This window comes from Podarcis melisellensis, assembly GCF_964234715.1.
Source record: "Podarcis melisellensis genome assembly, chromosome: 2".
In the NCBI taxonomy this organism is placed as follows: Eukaryota; Metazoa; Chordata; class Lepidosauria; order Squamata; family Lacertidae; genus Podarcis; species Podarcis melisellensis.
In genome coordinates this window covers 123,470,640-123,491,570 of record NC_138529.1, presented here as the reverse complement: position 1 = coordinate 123,491,570, position 20,931 = coordinate 123,470,640, and the positions used below count along the sequence as shown (strand labels likewise).

At 42.8% G+C, this 20,931-nt stretch overlaps 1 protein-coding gene across 1 annotated transcript in view; it reads left to right on the top strand.

Moving 5' to 3' along the window:
* The window catches only part of LOC309364572 (uncharacterized protein), a 45,912-nt gene that overhangs the window by 7,718 nt on the left and 17,263 nt on the right, over positions 1 to 20,931 (top strand). The gene's annotated exons all lie outside the window — the stretch shown is intronic.

Sequence of the window (20,931 nt, the reverse complement as noted above, 5' to 3'; positions counted from 1 at the left end):
TGGTCCAGAGAAGAAAACAAACAGTTGTTATACATATAACAATCCCCTGTTGTTTCAGTTCCACCCTTGGAACTACCCACCATTGGTTTCCCCAATGTACTTCTCTGGTTGTCTGCTTTCCAAGGAATGAGTGCTTCTGCATTACCTTGGCTCCTAACGCTTTTTTCATTGGGCCAACCAAAACTCAACGGCAAATCATATATCATAGCCAGGGGCACAGCCTACACAACAAAAAACTTGGATCCATGGTTATCTGGCAACGCCATGGCCCAAAAACGTAGTTTCGAAGCACAGATCCTCATGGATCCTCATTATTTTTGCACTAGATCAGCCCAAAGTCACCATCAGATCAAACATCATGGCCAGGGGCACAGCCTGCACCACAAATATCACGGATCCACGGCTTCCTGGCCATACCGTGGCCCAAAAACGTGGTTTTGAAGCACGGATCCTCATGGATCCTCAACTAGATCAGCCCAAACTCACCATCAAATCACACATCATGGCCAGGGGCACAGCCTGCACCACAAAAAGCTCGGATCCACGGCTTCCTGGCCACTCCATGGCCAAAAAATGTGGTTTTGAAGCACGGATCCTCATGGATCCTCATGCTTTTCGCATTGGGCCAACCCAAACTCACTGTAAAATCACACATCATGTCCAGGGGCACAGCCTGCACAACAACAAAAACTCGGATCCACGGCTTCCTGGCAACACCGTGGACCAAAAACATGGTTTTGAAGCACTGATCCTCATGGATCCTCACGCTTTTTGCAGTAGATCAGCCCAAACTCACCGTCAAATCACACATCATGGTCATAGGCACAGCCTGCACCACAAAAATCACGGATCCATGGCTTCCTGGCGACACCGTAGCCCAAAAACGTGGTTTTGATGCACAGATCCTCATGGATCCTCACACTTTTTGCACTGGGCCACCCCTAAATCACTGTCAAATCACACTTCATGCCATGGGGCACAGCTTGCACCGCAAAAAACTCGGATCCACGGTTATCTGGCCACTCCATGACCCAAAAACATGGTTTTGAAGCACGGATCCTCATGGATTATCACACTTTTTGCATTGGGGAACCCCAAACTCACCCTTTATTCAAATATCTTGTACATAACCACAGATCTGACCACAAACATCATGGATCTACTGCTTCATGGCCCGAGCCAAATGCTACCCTGGATATATTGGCCAATTTTTAGGTGGGTGTGCTGGGATGGAGGAAACAGAGTCGGCTGAATCTCTATCCTTTAAAGATGGGCGTCCAATGGCTGGGCCAGAATGATTTCAGTTCGGTTTGCCAGCTCCCAGCTCTTCATGGGGCACAATAGTCACCTGTAGCTGCCATCAGGAGTCCCTTTTTTGATCCTGGATGCTTCTGTCTCTATGGAGGCATTGGTCACAAATGTAGCCAAACTGGAATTTTTGAATCTATGTCAGGTTAGGCAATCGGTAATGTACCTTTCCCTTTCCAACCTAGCCATGGTGATCCATGCAGTAGTCACCTGCAGACTAGACTACTTTAACTTGCTGTACACCTGAGCCGGGGAGTGCAGGGTATGAATGTGAAAGAGTGAGAGAGAGAGAGAGAGATGCAGGGCTACCCTTGAGACTGCTCCAGAAACTCCAAATGGTCTAAAATGCAGATGCATGAGTTCTTACTTGGACTTTGTGGAGAGCCCACATTCAGTTGGTTGTTCATCAGCTGGATTGGCTCCAGTTGGAGTATCGAATCAGGTTCAATGTTTTTGTGCTAATCTTTAAAGCTCTAAACAGTCTGTGACCTTTATTATCTGTGGGAATTATCTTCCAATACACCCCCCATGAGTGTGACGCTCATCTAACAGCAACCTACTGGAGGTCCCTGGCCCAAAACATATCCAGCTGTCCTCAACCAGAGCCAGAGCCTTTTTGGTGGAACGCTTTGTCTAATGAGACCAGGGCTCAGTGCAATCTATCTCAGTTCCCTCACTTGTCCTGGTGAATGGGCTTGCACATTCCTATGACCCTTGTGAGTGAAGCGGTTGGGAATCTCGTACTCCCAGCAGGGTCACCCAAGGCGGTAAGGTCAAAGTAAATTAAATATGCTCAGAGTCCTGTAGTGATTTCATGCTCTTTATTGCAGCTTGTAAAACAGTGACTGAATTTCCCCCCAAACCTCAGGCTTTTATATACATTATTTACACAATGAGTCCCGTCTGACTGGCTGATTCTGCTTCCCTCCTGGAGCTTGATTGGTCTTTTCCTGCAAGCCAATCAGTTCTTGCGTTCTAGGATCCTACTTGCCTATTGTTCTAGGATCCAAGCTTAGTACATAACAAGGAAGGAGCTAGACAAAGAATGATCCAAGAAGTCCTCAACGGCAGAACAGGCGGGTAATAACAAGCAGTGTGTTACAACGGTGGATGAAGGCGGAGGAAGGTTTGCAGCAGATAGGAATCTATCGGTTTGTTGTGACTACTCATGCCATCAGAACAGATCCCTACTGCGAAGACTGTGCATTGGTCAGCGTGCACTGATCTACACACATAAAACAAATTCATGCACAGGCGTCTTCCAAAAACCCAACCCAACCCCCCCCGAAACCCAACCCCCAAGGCGATCACTAAATGGCTACGGGGGCAGGAATGTGAAGCCCCTAGTCATGAACCGACACATGGGTGGTGGATACAGATTCAGTCGTTCTGACTCAGTGAATGAGGCAGTTGAGCAGCTCAGCAGCTGTATCCATGACTGAGCAGCCCTTTTTAGGATCCACTATGCTCACCCCGAAAAGGGGAAGGGGCTGGAAACGGTGCCCTAAACAAAGTATGCCTCCCTTTTCCCCTGACTGGATTACGGCGCCTGGGTGGAATCTCTTCCCATAGTTTGAATCCATTATTCTGCACCCTAGTCTCTAGAACAGCAGAAAACAAGCTTGCTCCCTCTTCAACATGACATCCCTTCAAATATTTAAACATGGTTATCATGTCACTCCTTAATTTTCTCTTCTCTAGATTAAACAAATCCAGCTCCCTAATTCTCTCCTCATAGGGCTTGGATTCCAGACCTTTTACATTTTGGTCACCCTCCTCTGGACATGCTCCAGTTTGACAATATCCTTCTTCAACTGTGGTGCCCAGAACTGGACACAGTATTTCAGGTGTGGTCTGACCAACCAGAATAGTGTGGTGGCATTCCTTCACTTGATCTAGACACTATACTCCTATTGATGCAGCCCAGAATTGCATTGGCGTTCTTAGCTGCCACATCACACTGTTGACTCATATTCAGCTTGTGGTCGACTAAGACTCCCAGATCCCTTTCACAGGTACTGTTGTCAAGCCAAGTGTCCCCCACCTGTGCATTTCATTTTTTCTATCCAGGTGTAGTACCTTACATTTCTCCCTATTGAACTCCATATTGTTGGTTTTGGCCCAGCTCTCTAGGCTATTCAGGTCATTTTGAATTCTGACCCTGTCCTCTGGTATATTAGCAACCCCTCCCAGTTTGCAGTCATTTGCAAATTTGATTAGCACGCCCTCTATTCCATCATCCAAATCATTTATAAAAATATTGAATAGCACCAGGCCCAGGACAGAACCTTGTGGAACCCCAATAGTCATTCTTTTCCAGGATGAAGGTGAGCCACTGATGAGCACTCTTTGGGTTCAGCCCGTCAACCAATTACAAATCCACCTAACAGTAGCTTTGTCTAGCCCACATTTTACTAGCTTTTTTGCAATAATATTCTGGGGGACCTTTTCAAAGGCCTTACTGAAGTCAAGGTAAGCTGGTACAAGGGAAAGCAGGATTGTAATTACAGTAAAAATTACTGATCACTTTGGATCAGCAGTCTCAACCTAACCCGCTATGTGGGGAGAGCCACGTGTTCCTTTGGAAGGCAAGTGGAATACAGTGTGATATACTGACAGCTGTTTTAAAAGATGTAACTGTAACTTAAAATCCAGTATCAGGAAAAAACAAAAATAGATGGTCCCTGTGTGGATAGTCATGTTTGCATGATGGGGCCACCTCCAGTGACCATGTGGCCTGATATAAGAGGGTTCTAAATGTTGGTTTCTGCTTCCCTCACTGAGCAGCAGAAGTGCTTGTCACAAGACAGTTGTTTACATTCCACAGAGTCTGTACTGTTGGGTTCCCACGGGAATGGGAGACTGGATGTGACGTACACTGGTTTCCTGTTTTTCACTGTTCTTTGCAGTTTCAGTTAGTGATTCTCTCCGTGCTTTAGAGGAGAGATGACGCTTTCTCTGCTCCGGCAGAGGGAAAATGTTTTTCTGTAACTTACCAGCTTTGAACTGTAAATAAAGTAGTATAGAGCATGTTGGCTCATACCTCTCATCATTCCGCTGTGCACTGGATACTGCTTATCAACAACATTTGGTTATGGGCCCAGAAAAATGCAGTGTTTTGAGGATGCACTCCAGAAGTCGGGCTCCTGGCAAAGGAACAAAGGAGCAAGAAACGAAGAGCCGGCAAAGCATCGGACAGCAGCAGAGAGACGGAACGCACGGTATCTGCTCTGCGCGTCAAAATGATTGATGAAGGTATGTGCTACTGCTCCGGGCAGCCTGCCAGCTTCTAATTAATGGCTTTAAGGCTGGACTTTGAACTTTTAAAGCCGTTTTCCACGGCACAAGCGTAGTGGCTTGGATGGCTGGGAAAGTGAAAGTAACTTTTACAAATGCTGCAGTTTCAAAGCAGCTGCAGACATGACGCAGCAAGAATTAAAGGGCAACATAGAGAAAGCACTTGGGGACTTTCGCTATTGAACTTGCCTTTGGGAATGCGGTTTGAAGCAGCTGCAGATAAGCAAAGAGGCTCAGGCAAGGCAGAGGCTGTTTTGAGATTGCCTTTGGATTGAAGCAGCTGTACACAGAAGCAGCATGTATACAGCAGTCTGATTTAAAGCAGCAGTGATGATGCAGGAGGCAATTGCCAGAGTCATGATGGCTAGCTGCAGAAGGCTGGATGAGGCAAGTGGGGAATTTATACCACTGATCAGCCAAATGCTCAACTCACAGTAGCCTGTGATACTGCCATGATTCAGAATGAAGCAGATCGGCGGGGTGCTAGCTGCATCAACAAGGGGGAGACTTCACAGTCGTCATCCCATAGTGCAGTGGAACCACCAGATGGCGCCAAAGCTTTGAAGGCAGTGAAATGCTACTCGTGTGGACGTCTAGGCCATATGAAGAGGGAATGCAAATATCCCAGGGCCAAGACAGAGCAGCGCAGCGAAAGCTCATCGCGTGAAAAAGGCCAGGGCGAAGGCAAAGGTCCAGTGTCCAGGACAACGCAGCACAAGGCAATGGTCTCACGCTACGCTCCAAAGGTTACAAAGGTTGCAGAGGTTGCAGAGGTCCAGAAGATGTCTAGATCTTTCTTCGTTGTTGATTCAGCTGCAACCCACCACATGTGCAACGATAAGAGACTGTTCGTGTCTTTTACACCGCAGGAAGGTGCAATTCACCAGGCGGATGACCACACTATCCCCAGTAAAGGCTACGGAACTGTTGTTCTTCACAGTTTGGACTTATCGATACAGGATGTGCTTTATGTGCCGGACGCGAAACATAATCTGCTCAGCGTTGGACAGCTGATTGAGAAGAAGATTGACGTTACCTTTAAAAACAATAGATGCATCATCACTAAGAAAAATGATTATCAATTGTATGCTGAATTTGTTGATCGTTTGTTTCTTTTGTATTATGATGATGTTGTGCAGGATGACACTTGTTGCATTGCAGGTTCTAACAAAAGTTTGCATGCAGAATGTATTCACGATTTTCATCGAAAATTTGGTCATTTGCATTTTGAGGCAGTATCTAAAATGCCTGCCTTGGTTGAAGGTATGACTATTAAACCCTGCAGGTACCACATGAAGTGCAAGGCATGCGCAGCAAACAAGGTGAAAATGGCTGCAAAAGGTAAGGTGTCTAGTAGGCAAGCTACAGAACCATACCAAATTGTTCATGCTGATTTGGTTGGACCACTAGCGCCCTCTTTGGGTGGGAATAGGTACTTCATGGTTCTTATTGATGCATTTTCCAGGTATATTTTTGTGTACAATCTCAAGCAGAAATCAGAGGCTTTTCCTAGGTTCAAGGAATTCTGTGCTTGGTTGGGAAATGTGCATGGTAAGAAGATAAAGATTCTTTTCACTGACCGGGGGGGAGAATTCACTTCTCAGCAGTTTGAAGATTTTCTGGCTGAGAAAGGAATTCAACACGATTTGTCTAGTCCTCGCTCGCCATGGCAGAATGGACTTGCGGAACGAGCAAATCAAACATTGCTTCAAGGGTTAAAAACCTTGCTGCATGATGCAAATCTTCCAGAGAGTTATTGGGCCGAAGCTCTCTCATGTTTCACTTACAGTTATAATCGCAGGTTATCTTCAGCGATTGGTTGTACCCCCTATGAGAAGATGTTTGGCAAGAAGCCATACATCAAACACATGAAAATTTTTGGTTCGGACATGTGGGTTCACTCACCACAAAACTCCAAGTTAGACAAGCGTGGATTGCATGGTATCTTTCTAGGTTATCAGAAAGGGTCTTACAGAATAATGATGACTGACTCTAAGGAAATTAAGCTCACAAGAAGTGTTGAGTACAATGCCAAGTGGGGGGAGAATGTGGGAATTTTCCAATGTTATCCTGATGACAGTGATGAGACTGAGGATAGTCAAAAGCAACCACAACAACCCACACCCACTGATGAAGGTTCTGATTCTGAGTCTGAAACTGAAACTGAATCGGGTGATTCAGAGGATTTCAAGAGTGCGAAAGCCTCTATGCGACCCTCTGAAAGCTCTGATCAAGAATTGGAGGAACCATTGTTCACAATAGGTCACTTTTCTCCTAAGAAGGAAGGGGAAAGTGTTGAAGACTTAAGGCTAATTCGTAGGTCACAGAGAGCCACAAAAGGCAGACCTCCAAAGAGATTTGCTGATGAGTTTGCTAAGATAGCAGTAACAGCTGTTAAAAGCTCCAAGAAGGTTTTTGAACCTTCAAGTTTCCAAGAAATCCAGGATTTGGATTCAAAGGAAGCTGAGCCATGGTTAAATGCCATGAAGGCTGAGCTTGATTCCTTGGAAAGGAACAAAACATGGGAACTTGTTCCAGTAGTTCCAGGAATGAAACTGCTTGGAAGCAAATGGGTCTTCAAAGCGAAGACTGATCAAAATGGCAAGATAGTCAGACACAAAGCCAGACTGGTAGCCAGAGGATTTGCACAGGTACCAGGTGAAGACTATCACGAGACCTACTCACCCACAGTGAGGTATGAGAGCATTAGGCTTATGCTCAAGCTAGCTGCAGAGGAGAATCTACACATTAGTCACCATGATGTGAATACAGCTTTTCTGTACGGATCTCTAAATGAATCACTTTATATGCTTCCACCTGATGGCGTACAGGTAAAACAGGGATTTGTTTGTGCTCTGAAAAAGTCCCTTTATGGTCTCAAACAAAGTGCACAGTGTTGGCACACAAAACTCACTGAAGTATTGTTTTCTCTAGGTTTTAAGCAAGGGAAATCTGATCCATGTGTATTTGTCAAAGAGGAGGGGCAAAAGAAACTGTATTGTTTGTTTTATGTTGATGATCTTTTATTCTTTTGGAAAGATGTCACAATGTACAATAACGCCCTAGCTCAACTGAAAGAGCACTTTGACATGAAAGATCTTGGTGAGGTAAACAACTACCTATCTCTGGAAATAGAGAGAGATCAAGATGGGAACATTCTAGTACACCAGTCACGGAAAATTGCTGATGTGTTAAGCAAACTAAACCTGATGGATGCTAACCCTGTGGACACACCGATGATAACAGGTTATCAGGTAGATGACACTGAAGAAGCATTTTCTGACACTACACTGTTCAGAAGTGTGCTAGGCAAGCTAAACTTCATTGCCAGATGTTCAAGACCAGACATTGCTGTTAGCTGTAATTTGCTAAGCAGACAAGTCAACAATCCTACTGTTAAGGATTGGAAAGCTCTGAAACGCATAGCGCGGTATTTGAAAGGCACTATGCATTACAGACTGAGATTTAACAATCAGAAGTCTGGTGGTCTTGAGATATTTGCAGATGCAAGTTTTGGAAGTGACACTACAGACAGGAAAAGTACGTCTGGAGTTTGCTATAAGTACAATCAGGGTCTATTTGATTGGTCATGCAAGAAGCAAACAACAGTTAGCTTAAGTACTTGTGAAGCTGAACTGAATGCACTGTCTTATTCACTTAAAGATTGTGAATGGTTGTTACAATTGTGCAAAGACATGAAAATTCCTGTCAAATGTCCAATCCAGGTTTACCAGGACAACAAAGCATGTTTGGCTTTGCTGAATTCTGAAGGTTGTAAGCAAAGCACGAAGCACTTGCAATTGAAGGTGCAACATGCTAGGGAACGTATTCAGAAGGGACTCGTAACGGTGTCCTATATGCCAGGTAATGAAATTCCTGCTGATGTATTGTCCAAGATTGTATCAAGGGATCAACACTGTACCTATGTGCAGAAGTTGGGTTTGTACTGATATTGTACGAACACGCTGCCCAGTGATGTTCACAGAAAGGGGGAGGATGTTGGTTTCTGCTTCCCTCACTGAGCAGCAGAAGTGCTTGTCACAAGACAGGTGTTTACATTCCACAGAGTCTGTACTGTTGGGTTCCCACGGGAATGGGAGACTGGATGTGACGTACACTGGTTTCCTGTTTTTCACTGTTCTTTGCAGTTTCAGTTAGTGATTCTCTCCGTGCTTTAGAGGAGAGATGACGCTTTCTCTGCTCCGGCAGAGGGGAAATGTTTTTCTGTAACTTACCAGCTTTGAACTGTAAATAAAGTAGTATAGAGCATGTTGGCTCATACCTCTCATCATTCCGCTGTGCACTGGATACTGCTTATCAACAACATTAAAATCAGTCCTGAAAGTTGCAGATGACCTGGTTTTGACGTTACAGGAGCCAGAACCTAGTACGAAAAGAGATTTAGAACTGATTCAGGAATTTGGTCAGGTGGCAGGATTTAAGCTAAATAAGCAAAAAACTAAAGTATTGGAGAAAAATATGACGTTAATGGAAATAGAAAGGTTTCAGAAAGAGACAGATTTAAATGTGGTGAAGAAAGTGAAATACCTAGGGATAAATATGACAGCCAAAAATCTGAATTTATTCAAAGATAATTATGAAAAATGTTGGTCAGAGGTTAAAAAAGATTTAGAAATCTGGTCAAAATTGAAGCTCTCCTTGTTGGGTCGAATTGCTGCTATAAAGATGAATGTATTGCCAAAAATGTTGTTTTTGTTTCAAACCTTGCAGATTGTGGACAGGATGGACTGTTTCAAGAGGTGGCAGAGAGACATTTCTAAGTTTGTCTGGCAGGGCAAAAAGCCCAGAATAAAATTTAAAATATTGACTGATGCTAAAGAAAGAGGGGGGTTTGCCCTGCCGGACATGAAGCTATATTATGAATCAGCAGCGTTTTGCTGGATGAAAGACTGGCTACTTCTTGAAAACACTGACATTCTAGATTTGGAAGGGTTTAACAATGCGTTTGGGTGGCATGCATATTTGTGGTATGACAAGGTTAGAGCTCATAAAGCATTTAAGAACCATATTGTCAGGAAAGCAGTTTTTAATGTCTGGACAAGATACAAAGATTTATTAGAAAATAAGACCCCAAGGTGGTTGTCACCTATGGAAGCTAAGGCTCTGAAAAGACTCAATATGGAGGCCAAATGGCCGAAATATTGGGAGATACTAGAACAAAATGGAGACACATGGAGATTGCAGAGTTTTGAGAAATTAAAAGATAAAGTGTGAGATTGGCTACACTATTACCAAATTAGAGAGGTTTTTAATATGGATAAAAAAATAGGTTTCCAGGTGGAAAAATCGAAATTAGAAACGGAATTGTTAGAACCTAAAACCAAGGTACTTTCAAGAATGTACAACTTGCTGTTAAAGTGGAATACTCAGGATGAAACGGTCAAATCAGCTATGATTAAGTGGGCACAAGACATCGGTTATAACATTATGTTTGCTGACTGGGAACGGTTATGGATCACTGGTGTGAAATTTACGGCATGTAATGCCTTAAAAGAAAATATTATTAAAATGATTTATAGGTGGTACATGACACCAGTCAAGCTTGCATAAATATACCATTTGCCTGACAATAAATGTTGGAAATGTAAGGAAACGGAGGGAACATTCTTTCACCTCTGGTGGACGTGCCCAAAGGTTAAGGCTTTCTGGGAAATGATCTATAATGAATTGAAAAAGGTATTTAAGTATACCTTCCTTAAGAAACCAGAGGCCTTTCTCTTGGGCATTGTCGGCCAGATGGTGTTAAAGAAGGATAGAACCTTTTTTATGTATGCAACAACAGCAACAAGAATATTCATCGCAAAGTATTGGAAGACACAAGATTTGCCCACTCTGGAAGAATGGCAGATGCAATTGATAGACTACATGGAATTGGCAGAAATGACTGGCAGAATCCGAGACACGGGAGAAGAACAAACGGAAGAGGATTGGAAGAAATTTAAAGACTATCTGCAAAAACATTGCAAATTATTTGAATGTTAAAGTGATGCAGGATATAAAGATAGTGCGGCATTAGTGACATAGTTGAAAGGAATATGTAAAGATGTTTTATGAGCTATAAGTAAAGAAATATAGCAATATTAACCAATGTTAAAATGATGGGGGATTAGAAGATAAGTGGTCAGTAGCGGAATGGTTAATTTAAAAGAAAATAAGCAATATTAAAACTAATGAAAATAGAGGAAGGATTTGCTGAAAATAAACTAGAAATTGGAATACAGAAAGGGGAGGTGTGAGGAAGTCGGGAAAGTAAGCTACAATAAATTAAGATTTGAATTTATAAAAAAAATCTGTTTTTTATGTTTTATATTGTGTTTTGTCTGTTATTGTGTTTTGTTTTGTTACGATAAAAATTTGTTGAAACCTTAATAAAAATATTTTTAAAAATTTAATAAAAATATTTTTTTTTAAAAAAATCAGTCCTGAAAGTAGACTGATTGAGAATAGAGAAAGCATAGCTTTTGCTCTGCCATTAACAAGGTGAGCTGAAGCAAATTCTTGCCTCCCTTTGGGCTTAGCAATATTTCCTACAGCATTCTTGTTGAAGGGCATTGGAGAGTTAGGTGAGGGTCACTTTTCTGTTTTTCCATCAAGCCCCCAGACAAGAATGCTACAGCATCAGCCCCAAACACTCAGTCTCATAACAAAAAATACTCAACGGGGTTAGGGCTGAGGGTAAGGGAAGTACAATCATGATCTTTCCAGTCCTCTAGAAGCTGACCCTTTTGGTCATTTTGGTCATGGAGCCAAATATTTGTTCCCAAGTTTATAGAGTCTAAACAAGTAAAGAACAAGCTTGCCCTTTACATGCAAAAGCCCTGAAATTCAGCCCATTGGGCAACGGATCATGGGGCTGGGAGGAGGGAGGGAAGGACTAGCACCTTCTCTGCCCTCCACCTCCAACAGCTACACCTGAAAGTTTCGTGATGGGGTTCGATTTGAGAAGCTGAATGTTTATAAAGGCACTTAGCCAATTTCTGCCACAGAAATTCTGAACAGAAACACTCTGCAGGTTCAGCCCCCAAAAGAAACTGCTCTATGGTCTCTGTGTTGGGAAATGGGAAAGGATCTTGCTCATCACCAACCTTCCCTCCACAAATCAGTATCACTATGAGGCTGAACTGAACAGCTTGCTCCAGAGTTTTAAGAGATACGTTTGTGTGGTGTAGTGGTTAAGAGCGGTAGTCTCGTAATCTGGGGAACCGGGTTTGCGTCTCCGCTCCTCCGCATGCAGGCTGCTGGGTGACCTTGGGCCAGTCACACTTCTCTCTGAACTCTCTCAGCCCCACCTACCTCACAAGGTGTCTGTTGTGGGGGTGGAAGGGAAAGGAGATTTTTAGTCACTTTGAGACTCCTTCAAGTAGAGAAAAGCAGGATATAAAAACCAACTCCATGAATAAGAATTTGATGGAAAAGGACCATCCCTGCCATGATGATGAAAACTATATGTTTGGATTTTGCTGTATTATACTAACCTGTGGAATATGACAGTTCGCAGTTTCAAAATCTATTTGGCCACAGTGGATTGACAGTCTGGACACACAAAAACCTCTGGAAGATCTTTTGAATCAATGAATGCCTATGCGAAAACAGTGGTACCAGTCCTTGCAGTTTCCTTCACAGTAAACCATAGTAAGGTCACCACTGGGCCTCCTGCACCCTTCCTTCAAGAAACATAGTGACCAGCAGCCTTCAAACAAGGAAGGTAAAATATCTGAGCAATAGGTTAGTGTATCCTTCCATCCCTCTGGGCATGATCAAGACACAGTAATGTAACTCTCGTTCAAGATTTGTCTCTTCTTGGGAGGAACAGCATCAATTTCCACTTGAAAATATTTGTCTTGTCCTTCAAAATAGGTTTTCCCACTGTACTGTATTATTTCTTTTGCAAGCCAGGGTCTAGGGGCAGACATATCCTTTTGTATGAACTGTAATTGGGCAGCAGAAGCAATCAGATGGGCAATGGTACATGTGAAAGGACCGTAGTCACTGGAATTACCTTGCCTTGGTATATCAGTTGGTGCAAAAAATGACCAGCCGCAAAACTATAGGGATATTTTGAATCCATCTCATACAGATATGCAAAGAAGCATATTATTGCATCAATCACAGAGTGGTTCAATCCATGTTTGGAATCTAGATAGAGCATGGTCTTCCTTTTAAAAATGATTACTATCAGTATCCAGTGGACTTTGTCATTTACTGGAATAATCAAAACATCTTTCTTTAGCACTCCAAATCTCAAACAGTTCTTCAGAGCTTGCACTGGCAATCTTTGACATATCTGCATGAAGTGGCAAGTACGGTAAGTGGGAAAATGGTTCCATCGTGACCTAGCTCTTTGGCCATGATCACCCTGGAGGCAAGAAAGGCATCTATTATGCGATCATTTATCCAGTTTGATCCTTTCAGTGTGTTTATGTTATAGTCATACACACAGATGTTGCCAACTGAACCCACAAGTCCCATGGTTTGTAGACTGAGTGTGGGGAAGGTACAGTTGTGCCATGGGGGAACTGATGTACAAATCAGTGATTTGTCCAAACACTTCTCACTTTGTGTTGAGAATATGGGGCTGCTATCAAAAGAATCAATATTGGTCACTGTTAAATCCTCTTTCCCACTTTTTGGAGTGGAGGTCACCTGAGGCTGAGTGCTTTCCAGGTGTCTCATAGTCAGTTGGTGATCTTAAGGAGTCCAACCCCTCAGCAGCCTGCACTGAATCAGATGCTGGAACTACCTCCTTCCGAATATTAGCAACTTTATCTGCATAAAAATTTGAAAAATCGTTGCAGAAGATCTTGGGGTCTTTACAAGGCCCCAGTGGTAAAGGTGGTTCCGTTAAATTGCAAACCACCTGAAAGAGTCTCCTGCTACTATTTTCTGCAGATGCAATAGAGGCGGTGAAGAAAGTCTTCTTCGCCGTCGCTATTGCCACTTGGTAGGCTCGACGTTGAGCTTTAACCTGTGTCCGGTCAGATTCGGAGTGAGTTTTTTGCCACCGATGCTCTAGCCGTCTCAGCGATTGTTTCCTCACCCCCCAGCTCCAAAGAAAACCACGGGGCTGTCCGGGCTCCATGCAATCGGAGAGGGCGCTTCGGAGCCAGACAGTCGATAGCCCTGGTTAACTCTGCAGCGGGTCACCAAGGAATCAGCTGAAAGGCCATCAACATGGGATAAAGCATCCCCTACCACTCTCTGGAAACCATTTGGATCCAATTAAGTGGTGGGGGTGGACCATCCAAATTGGTCCCATCTCCCTGCAGAGGGGAAGGGTCGCGGAGAAGTCCAGTTGCACCAGGAAGTGATCTGACCATGGCACTTCTTTTGTTTCACTTTTACCTAGTGTCATATCACCCACATCATTAGAGGTGAACACCAGGTCTAAGGCATGTCCGTGACTATGAGTTGGGCCAAACTTATTCAGGGACAGCCCCATGGAAGCCATGCTTTCCACGAAGTCCCAAGCAGCCCCTTGTAAGGTCATGTTGGCATGGATGTTAAAATCCCCTAGGACAACCAAACTAGGTATCTCCAGGAGAACATCCGCCATGACCTGAAGCAGCTCAGGCAGGGAATCCTTGGTGCAGCGGGGAGGTCGGTACACCAAAAGGAATCCTGTACTGCCCCTATTGCCCAACTTCCTTTTTTTTTTTAATATAATTTTTATTAGGTTTATAATTTACAATCCTCAAATTACAAATACATATTTCCATAGATCTTATGGACTCCCCCCGTCTTCCAAATACTGCGTTCTCTGTAAATACAAAGCCTCAGCAATTTGTTAACTTGTTTTAAACATAGTAATATATCTTCCGTTTTATCGTGATATCTGGTCTCTAAACATTTCAATCCATATCCATTAATTTTTAGTTTCAACACAATAAACTTATTTCATTACACCACTTGTGTCTTGTTGTACCTTATTTACCAATTCAAAAATTTATCGATACTGAAGCTGTACTTTCCTAGATAGGAGCATTTTTTAACATTCATACAACTTATAATGTTTTTTCAAATAGTCCTTAAATTTTTCCCAAACTTCCTCCGTTTCTTCTTCTCCCGAGTCTCGGATTCTGCCAGTCATTTCAGCCAGTTCCATATAGTCCATCAGCTGCGTCTGCCATTCTTCCAGTGTGGGTAGATTTTGTGTCTTCCAGTGCTTTGCCATCAGGATCCTTGCTGCTGTGGTCGCGTACATAAAGAAGATTCTATCTTTCTTAACCACCCTCTGGTCTACCATGCCCAGGAGGAAGGCCTCCGGTTTCTTGGGTACGGTAAATCTAAGCACCTTTTTTAGTTCATTATGTATCATCTCCCAGAAGGCCTTCACCTTCGGGCAGGTCCACCAGAGGTGTAGAAATGTCCCTTCCTCCTCTTTACATTTCCAACATTTATTGTCAGACAGGTGATATATTTTTGCGAGCTTGACTGAGGTCATGTACCACCGGTATGTCATTTTCATAATGTTTTCCTTCAAGGCACTACATGCCGTGAATTTCATTCCGGTGTTCCATAACCTTTCCCAGTCTTCAAACATAATGTTGTGCCCCAAATCCTGTGCCCACTTTATCATGGAGGATTTAACAATCTCATCCTGTGTATTCCATTTAAGCAGCAAGTTGTACATTCTCGAAATTAACTTAGATTTTGGCTCAAGCAACTCTGTCTCTAGTTTCGATTTTTCCTCTTGAAAACCCACTTTTTTGTCCGCTTTAAAAACTTCCTGGATTTGAGCATAATGTAACCAATCTCGCACCTTGTTTTTTAATTTTTCCATACTCTGCAACCTCCATTTATCTCCAATTTTTTCAATTATTTCCCAATATTTAGGCCACTGGGTCTCCATATTGAGTCTTTTACGTGCTTTGGCCTCCATCGGTGAAAGCCACCTCGGAGTTTTACTCTCCAATAAGTCTTTATATTTTGACCAGACCATAAAAATTGCCCTTCTGACAATATGGTTTTTGAACAATTTATGAACTTTAACCTTGTCATACCACAAGTATGCATGCCACCCAAAAGCATTGTCAAATCCCTCCAGATCGAGGACATCGGTGTTCTCCAACAAAATCCAATCCTTCAACCAGCAGAGGGCTGCAGATTCATAATATAACCTCAAGTCCGGCAGGGCAAACCCCCCTCTTTCTTTCACATCAGTTAGTATTTTAAACTTTAATCGGGGCTTTTTGCCCTGCCAGACAAATTTGGAAATATCCCTCTGCCATCTTCCAAAACATTCCACCTTGTCCACGATCTGGAGGGCCTGAAACAAAAATAACATTTTCGGCAATACATTCATCTTGATAGCAGCTATTCTACCCAACAAGGAGAGTTTCAATCTTGACCATGTTTCCAAGTCTCTTTTGATCTCTGACCAACATTTCTCATAATTGTCTTTAAACAAATTCAAATTTTTGGAGGTCAAGTGCACCCCTAAGTACTTTGCTTTTTTAACCACATTTAGCTCTGTTTCTTTTCTGAACTCCTCTATTTCAGTAGTTGTCAAATTTTTTGCTAGAACTTTAGTTTTTTGTTTATTCAGCTTGAATCCCGCCACCCGACCAAAGTCTGAAATTAATTCTAACGCCCTTTTAGTACTAGAGACTGGCTCCTGTAATGTTAATACCAGGTCATCTGCAAATGCTTTCAGTTTATATTGTTTCTCTCCGACCACAATTCCCTGTGCCAACCGGTCATTTCTAATCATGTTCAATAGCACCTCCAGGACTGAAATAAATAACAGAGGAGATAGAGGGCACCCCTGTCGTGTCCCTTTTTCGATTTTGAACTCCTCTGTCACCACGTTGTTTACTATCAATTTAGCTTTTTGCTCTGAATAAATTGCTTCTATTCCATTTTCAAACCCCCGCCCCACTCCCATCCTTTCCAAGTTTTTCTTCATAAACATCCAAGAAATGTTGTCGAAGGCTTTCTCCGCATCAATAAAGATCAACACCGCTCTTGTGTTTGAGTTAATCTGTAAAAATTCCAAAATGTCAATGATGTTTCTTGTATTGTCAAATAAATGTCTGCCAGGGAAAAAGCCTGCTTGGTCCTTATGAATCACTTCATTTAATACTTTCTTAAACCTACTTGCCAAAATGTCTGCAAAAATTTTGTAATCCACATTTAGGAGTGAGATAGGACGGTAGTTTTTAAGTTGAGTTTTTTCAGTTTCTGATTTTGGTATCAACGTGATGAAAGCTTCTTTCCACGTTTCCGGTGCCTTCCTCCCTTCCATAATTTGGTTACAAACTTCCAACAATGGTTGTATCAACGAGTCCTTCAATACCTTATAATATTTGGAAGTAAGTCCATCAGGTCCCGGAGACTTGCCCAGTTGAAGGTTCTGAATGGCGCAATCAATTTCTTGGGTTGTGATATTACAGTTCAAGGTTGCTCTCATTTCCTGGGGTATTTTTTGTAATCCATTAGTTGTAACAAATTGGTCCACCTCCAGGTCTTTTTGTGGCCTTTGTGAATACAGTTCTTTGAAATATCTCTGGAAACACTTTCTGATTTCCTCGGGTTTCTGTACCATTCTCCCTTCAATCTCTAGATTTGTAACTGTATTAAGCTTTTGTCTCTTTTTCAGCTGCCAGGCCAACAACTTCCCGCACTTATTAGCAGATTCAAAGGATCTTTGTTTCATTTGTTTAATTTTCCATTCCACCTCTTGATTTATCAGTTTCAAATATTGTGCCTGGAAAAACTTCACCTCTCTCAATACTTCCTTTGATTTAGGCCTGGATCTCAGTTTTTTCTCTCCTTCTCTTATTTTCTCCAAAATCTTCTCCTTCTTTTCATTCCAGAGCCTTTTTTTTTATCGTATTCTGCTGTATTAGAAACCCTCTCATAACCGCTTTGCTTGCGTCCCAGATTGTTCTTTTTTCCACATTTGTCTTTAAGTTTATTTCAAAATAATCCTTTAAAGCTTTTTGGGCCTTCTTAACAATCTCCTGATCTCTTAACAAAGCGTCATTCATTCTCCATCTGAAAGATCCGGTTGTATTTAATCTCAATTCCATTCTCAGAGCGTTGTGGTCGGAGCAGGTTTTTGGGCAGATTTCCACTTTTCTGGTCTTCGGTGCCAGCCCTCTAGTTATCCATATTTGGTCGATTCGCGTCCATGTCATGTGGGCCTCAGAAAAGAAAGTTCCTTCTTTCCCTAGAGGGTTCTTGATCCTCCATATGTCAATCAAATCCAAATTGTCAGTCATTTCGAAAAAGGTTTTTGGTAGTCTGCCGTCTTTCGTTATATTAGCACTTTGCGACTTATCCATATTCACTGATGCGACACCGTTCATATCTCCCAACATGATAATGTTGTTGTAATCCAGATAGTCCAGCATAATCTCATGCAGCTTCCTAAAGAATTCCGATTTTCCATCATTTGGGGCATATATTCCTAGAATTAAAAACTTTTCTCCTTGTGTCTGGATTTCAATTGCCAAAATTCTACCTATTGCCCAACTTCCAGAACATGCACTCAGTGAACTGGGTCTTCCCAATAGGATGCCTGGTGCAAACTAATGACTTCCTAAAAATCACTGCAACCCCCCCTCCCCGCCCACATGACCTGGGTTGCTGTGCGTAAGAGAAACCTGGTGGACAAGCAGCGGCAAGGACAGGGCCATCTGCTTCATGCAACCAAGTCTCTGTTACACATGCCAGGTCAAGTCCTCCATCCATGATCAAGTCATGGATGGCAGTGGTCTTATGAATCATTGACCTAGCATTGCACAGCAGCACCTTCAGGTCATGTGGGTTTCCCTTGTTGAGCGCAAATATAACATTGAATCACAATCGTACAAAATAACTCAGCAAGCTGACATTTATCAAGACTTAAACAAAGGTTAGTGTACTAAATATTATTTCCAATTCTAGGTATTTTGCTATTGGAGAAATACCATATATGATTATAAAAATCTAAAGCAAGAATTATTTTAAAATATTATTTCATTTCTGGATCAGACGGACAAGATTTCTTCTACTATATATTTATTTCTTTATCATATACACACAAAGCTTCTATTTTTAAACAGGAAATATTTTTGTAACTAAGGTCTATTATACAAATACAGATGTTCATTTTGTTACAGTTTTGTTAAGTTGTATACAAATTATAAAGATGAGTCAATTATTTACTAAATTCGCGAGTTTTGCCATTACTGCATATTCTGATAGTTTCTCTTTCCATGCATCTATTTCAGGACATATGTCAGATTTCCATATGTTGGCCAACAACACTCTGACTGCTGTGGTCATATAACTAAATAGTTTGACTGATGATTTCACGATACAGTAGCTGAAGGAGTCGTTCCCAACAGCATAGTTTTGGGGTCCAATGCAAATTTAGGGGGTTTTTTTTACATTTTTTCATTTCGAAATGAACTTTCCTCCAAAACTTTTTGGTCTTTTCACAGGTCCACCATAAATGGAAGAAGATTCCTTAAGGTCTATCACATTTCCAGCAATGTCCATTCATTGCATTATTCATCTTCTGTATATTTTTCAAAGTTATATACCATTGAAAGAACATTTTTGTACAGTCTTACCTCATGTTACGGCCACTTCAGGTTACGTGTTTTTGGGTTGCGGACCGCAGGAATCCTGGAAGCACCAGAACGGGTTACTTCCGGGTTTCGCCACTTTCATTTGCGCAGAAGCGTCAAATTGCACCAGTGCCTGTGCAGACATGGCGCTTCAGGATGCGAACGCTGTGGGTTGCGGACGTGCCTCAGTCACGGGTTATGTCTGCAACCCGAGGTTCCACGGTACCAATTTTGTTTTAGGGCTTAACTTGCAGTAAATTTTATTCCTTTATTCATAATTGTTCTCATTGTTCCACTGTGAACTGCTCTTAAAATTTTTGCATCCATTTTGTCATATAAGGTTTTGCTTGTTTGGGCTCGGTGTCATATTTGAGTAATAGTTTATAAATTTTACTCAAAAGGTACAACCCTGTTATGATGGACTCAAATTCTGTCTTTTCACTGATTTAAATGTTTGCCATACAGTCTTTCTTGAATCTGGATATTAGTTGACAGTATGTAAGCAGTTTCATATTTTTTATCCTCTTTAATGCTTTGGCATGTATTTGATCTGTTATTGAAGATGAACCATATCTTGGTACAATATATACCGTATTTTTCGCTCTATAGGACGCACCGAACCATAGGAGGGGGAGAACGGGGGGGGCCAAATTCTCCCCCTCTCTGCGCAGCGCTCCTTCAGCGAAGCGGGAGGAGAAACGGAGCCCCTTCCATTTCTCCTCCCGCTTCACTGAAGGAGCGCTGCGCCGGGAGGAAAAACTGTGCAGCGCCTTTCCAGCGAAGCAAAGCCTGGAGAGCAAGAGGGATCGGTGTGCACCGACCCCTCTCGTTCTCTAGGCTTCAGGCGGCTATCCGCAAGCCTTCGGAGCGCAGCGGGAACTTGTGCTGCGCTCCAAAGTCTTCAGGTGGCTATCCCTGAAGCCTGGAGAGCGAGAGGGGTCGGTGCGCACCAACCCCTCTCGCTCTCCAGGCTTCAGCAAAAGCAACGCGTAGCCTCTGGAGCGGGGAGGGAGCGCTCCCTCTGCGCTTCAGAGGCTTCGTGTTGCTATCGCTGAAGCCAAGGAGCCTGCATTCGCTCCATAGGACGCACACACATTTCCCCTTAATTTTGGAAGGTAAAAAGTGTGTCCTATAGAGCAAAAAATACGGTAGTCATATATTCTCCTATCGGCTCTAATAATAATATTGCAGTGGTGACAGTGCAGGTAAGGGCATTTTTGTGATTTTTGTAGTGCAGCTCATGATTTTTGTGGTGCAGGCTGTGCCCCTGGCTATGATGTGTGATTTGACGGTGAGTTTGGGGAGCCCCAATGTGAAAAGAGTGAGGATCCTTGAGGATCCGTGCTTCAAAACCATGTTTTTGGGCCATGGAGTGTCCAGGAAGCTGTGGATCCGAGTTTTTTGTTGTGCAGGCTGTGCCCCTGGACATGATGTGTGATTTGACAGTGAGTTTAGGGTGGCCCAATGCAAAAAGCGTGAAGATCAATGAGGAACCATGGTTTGGAACCACGTTTTTGGCCACGGTATGGCCAGGAAGCCGTGGATCTGTGATTTTTGTGGTGGATGCTGTGCCCCTGGACAGGATGTGTGATTTAACGGTGCGTTTGGGTTGGCCCAATGAAAAAAGTGTGAGGATCCGCGAGGATCCGTCCTTCAAAACCATGTTTTTGGGCCATGGAGTGTCCAGGAAGCTGTGGATCCGAGTTTTTTGTTGTGCAGGCTGTGCCCCTGGACATGATGTGTGATT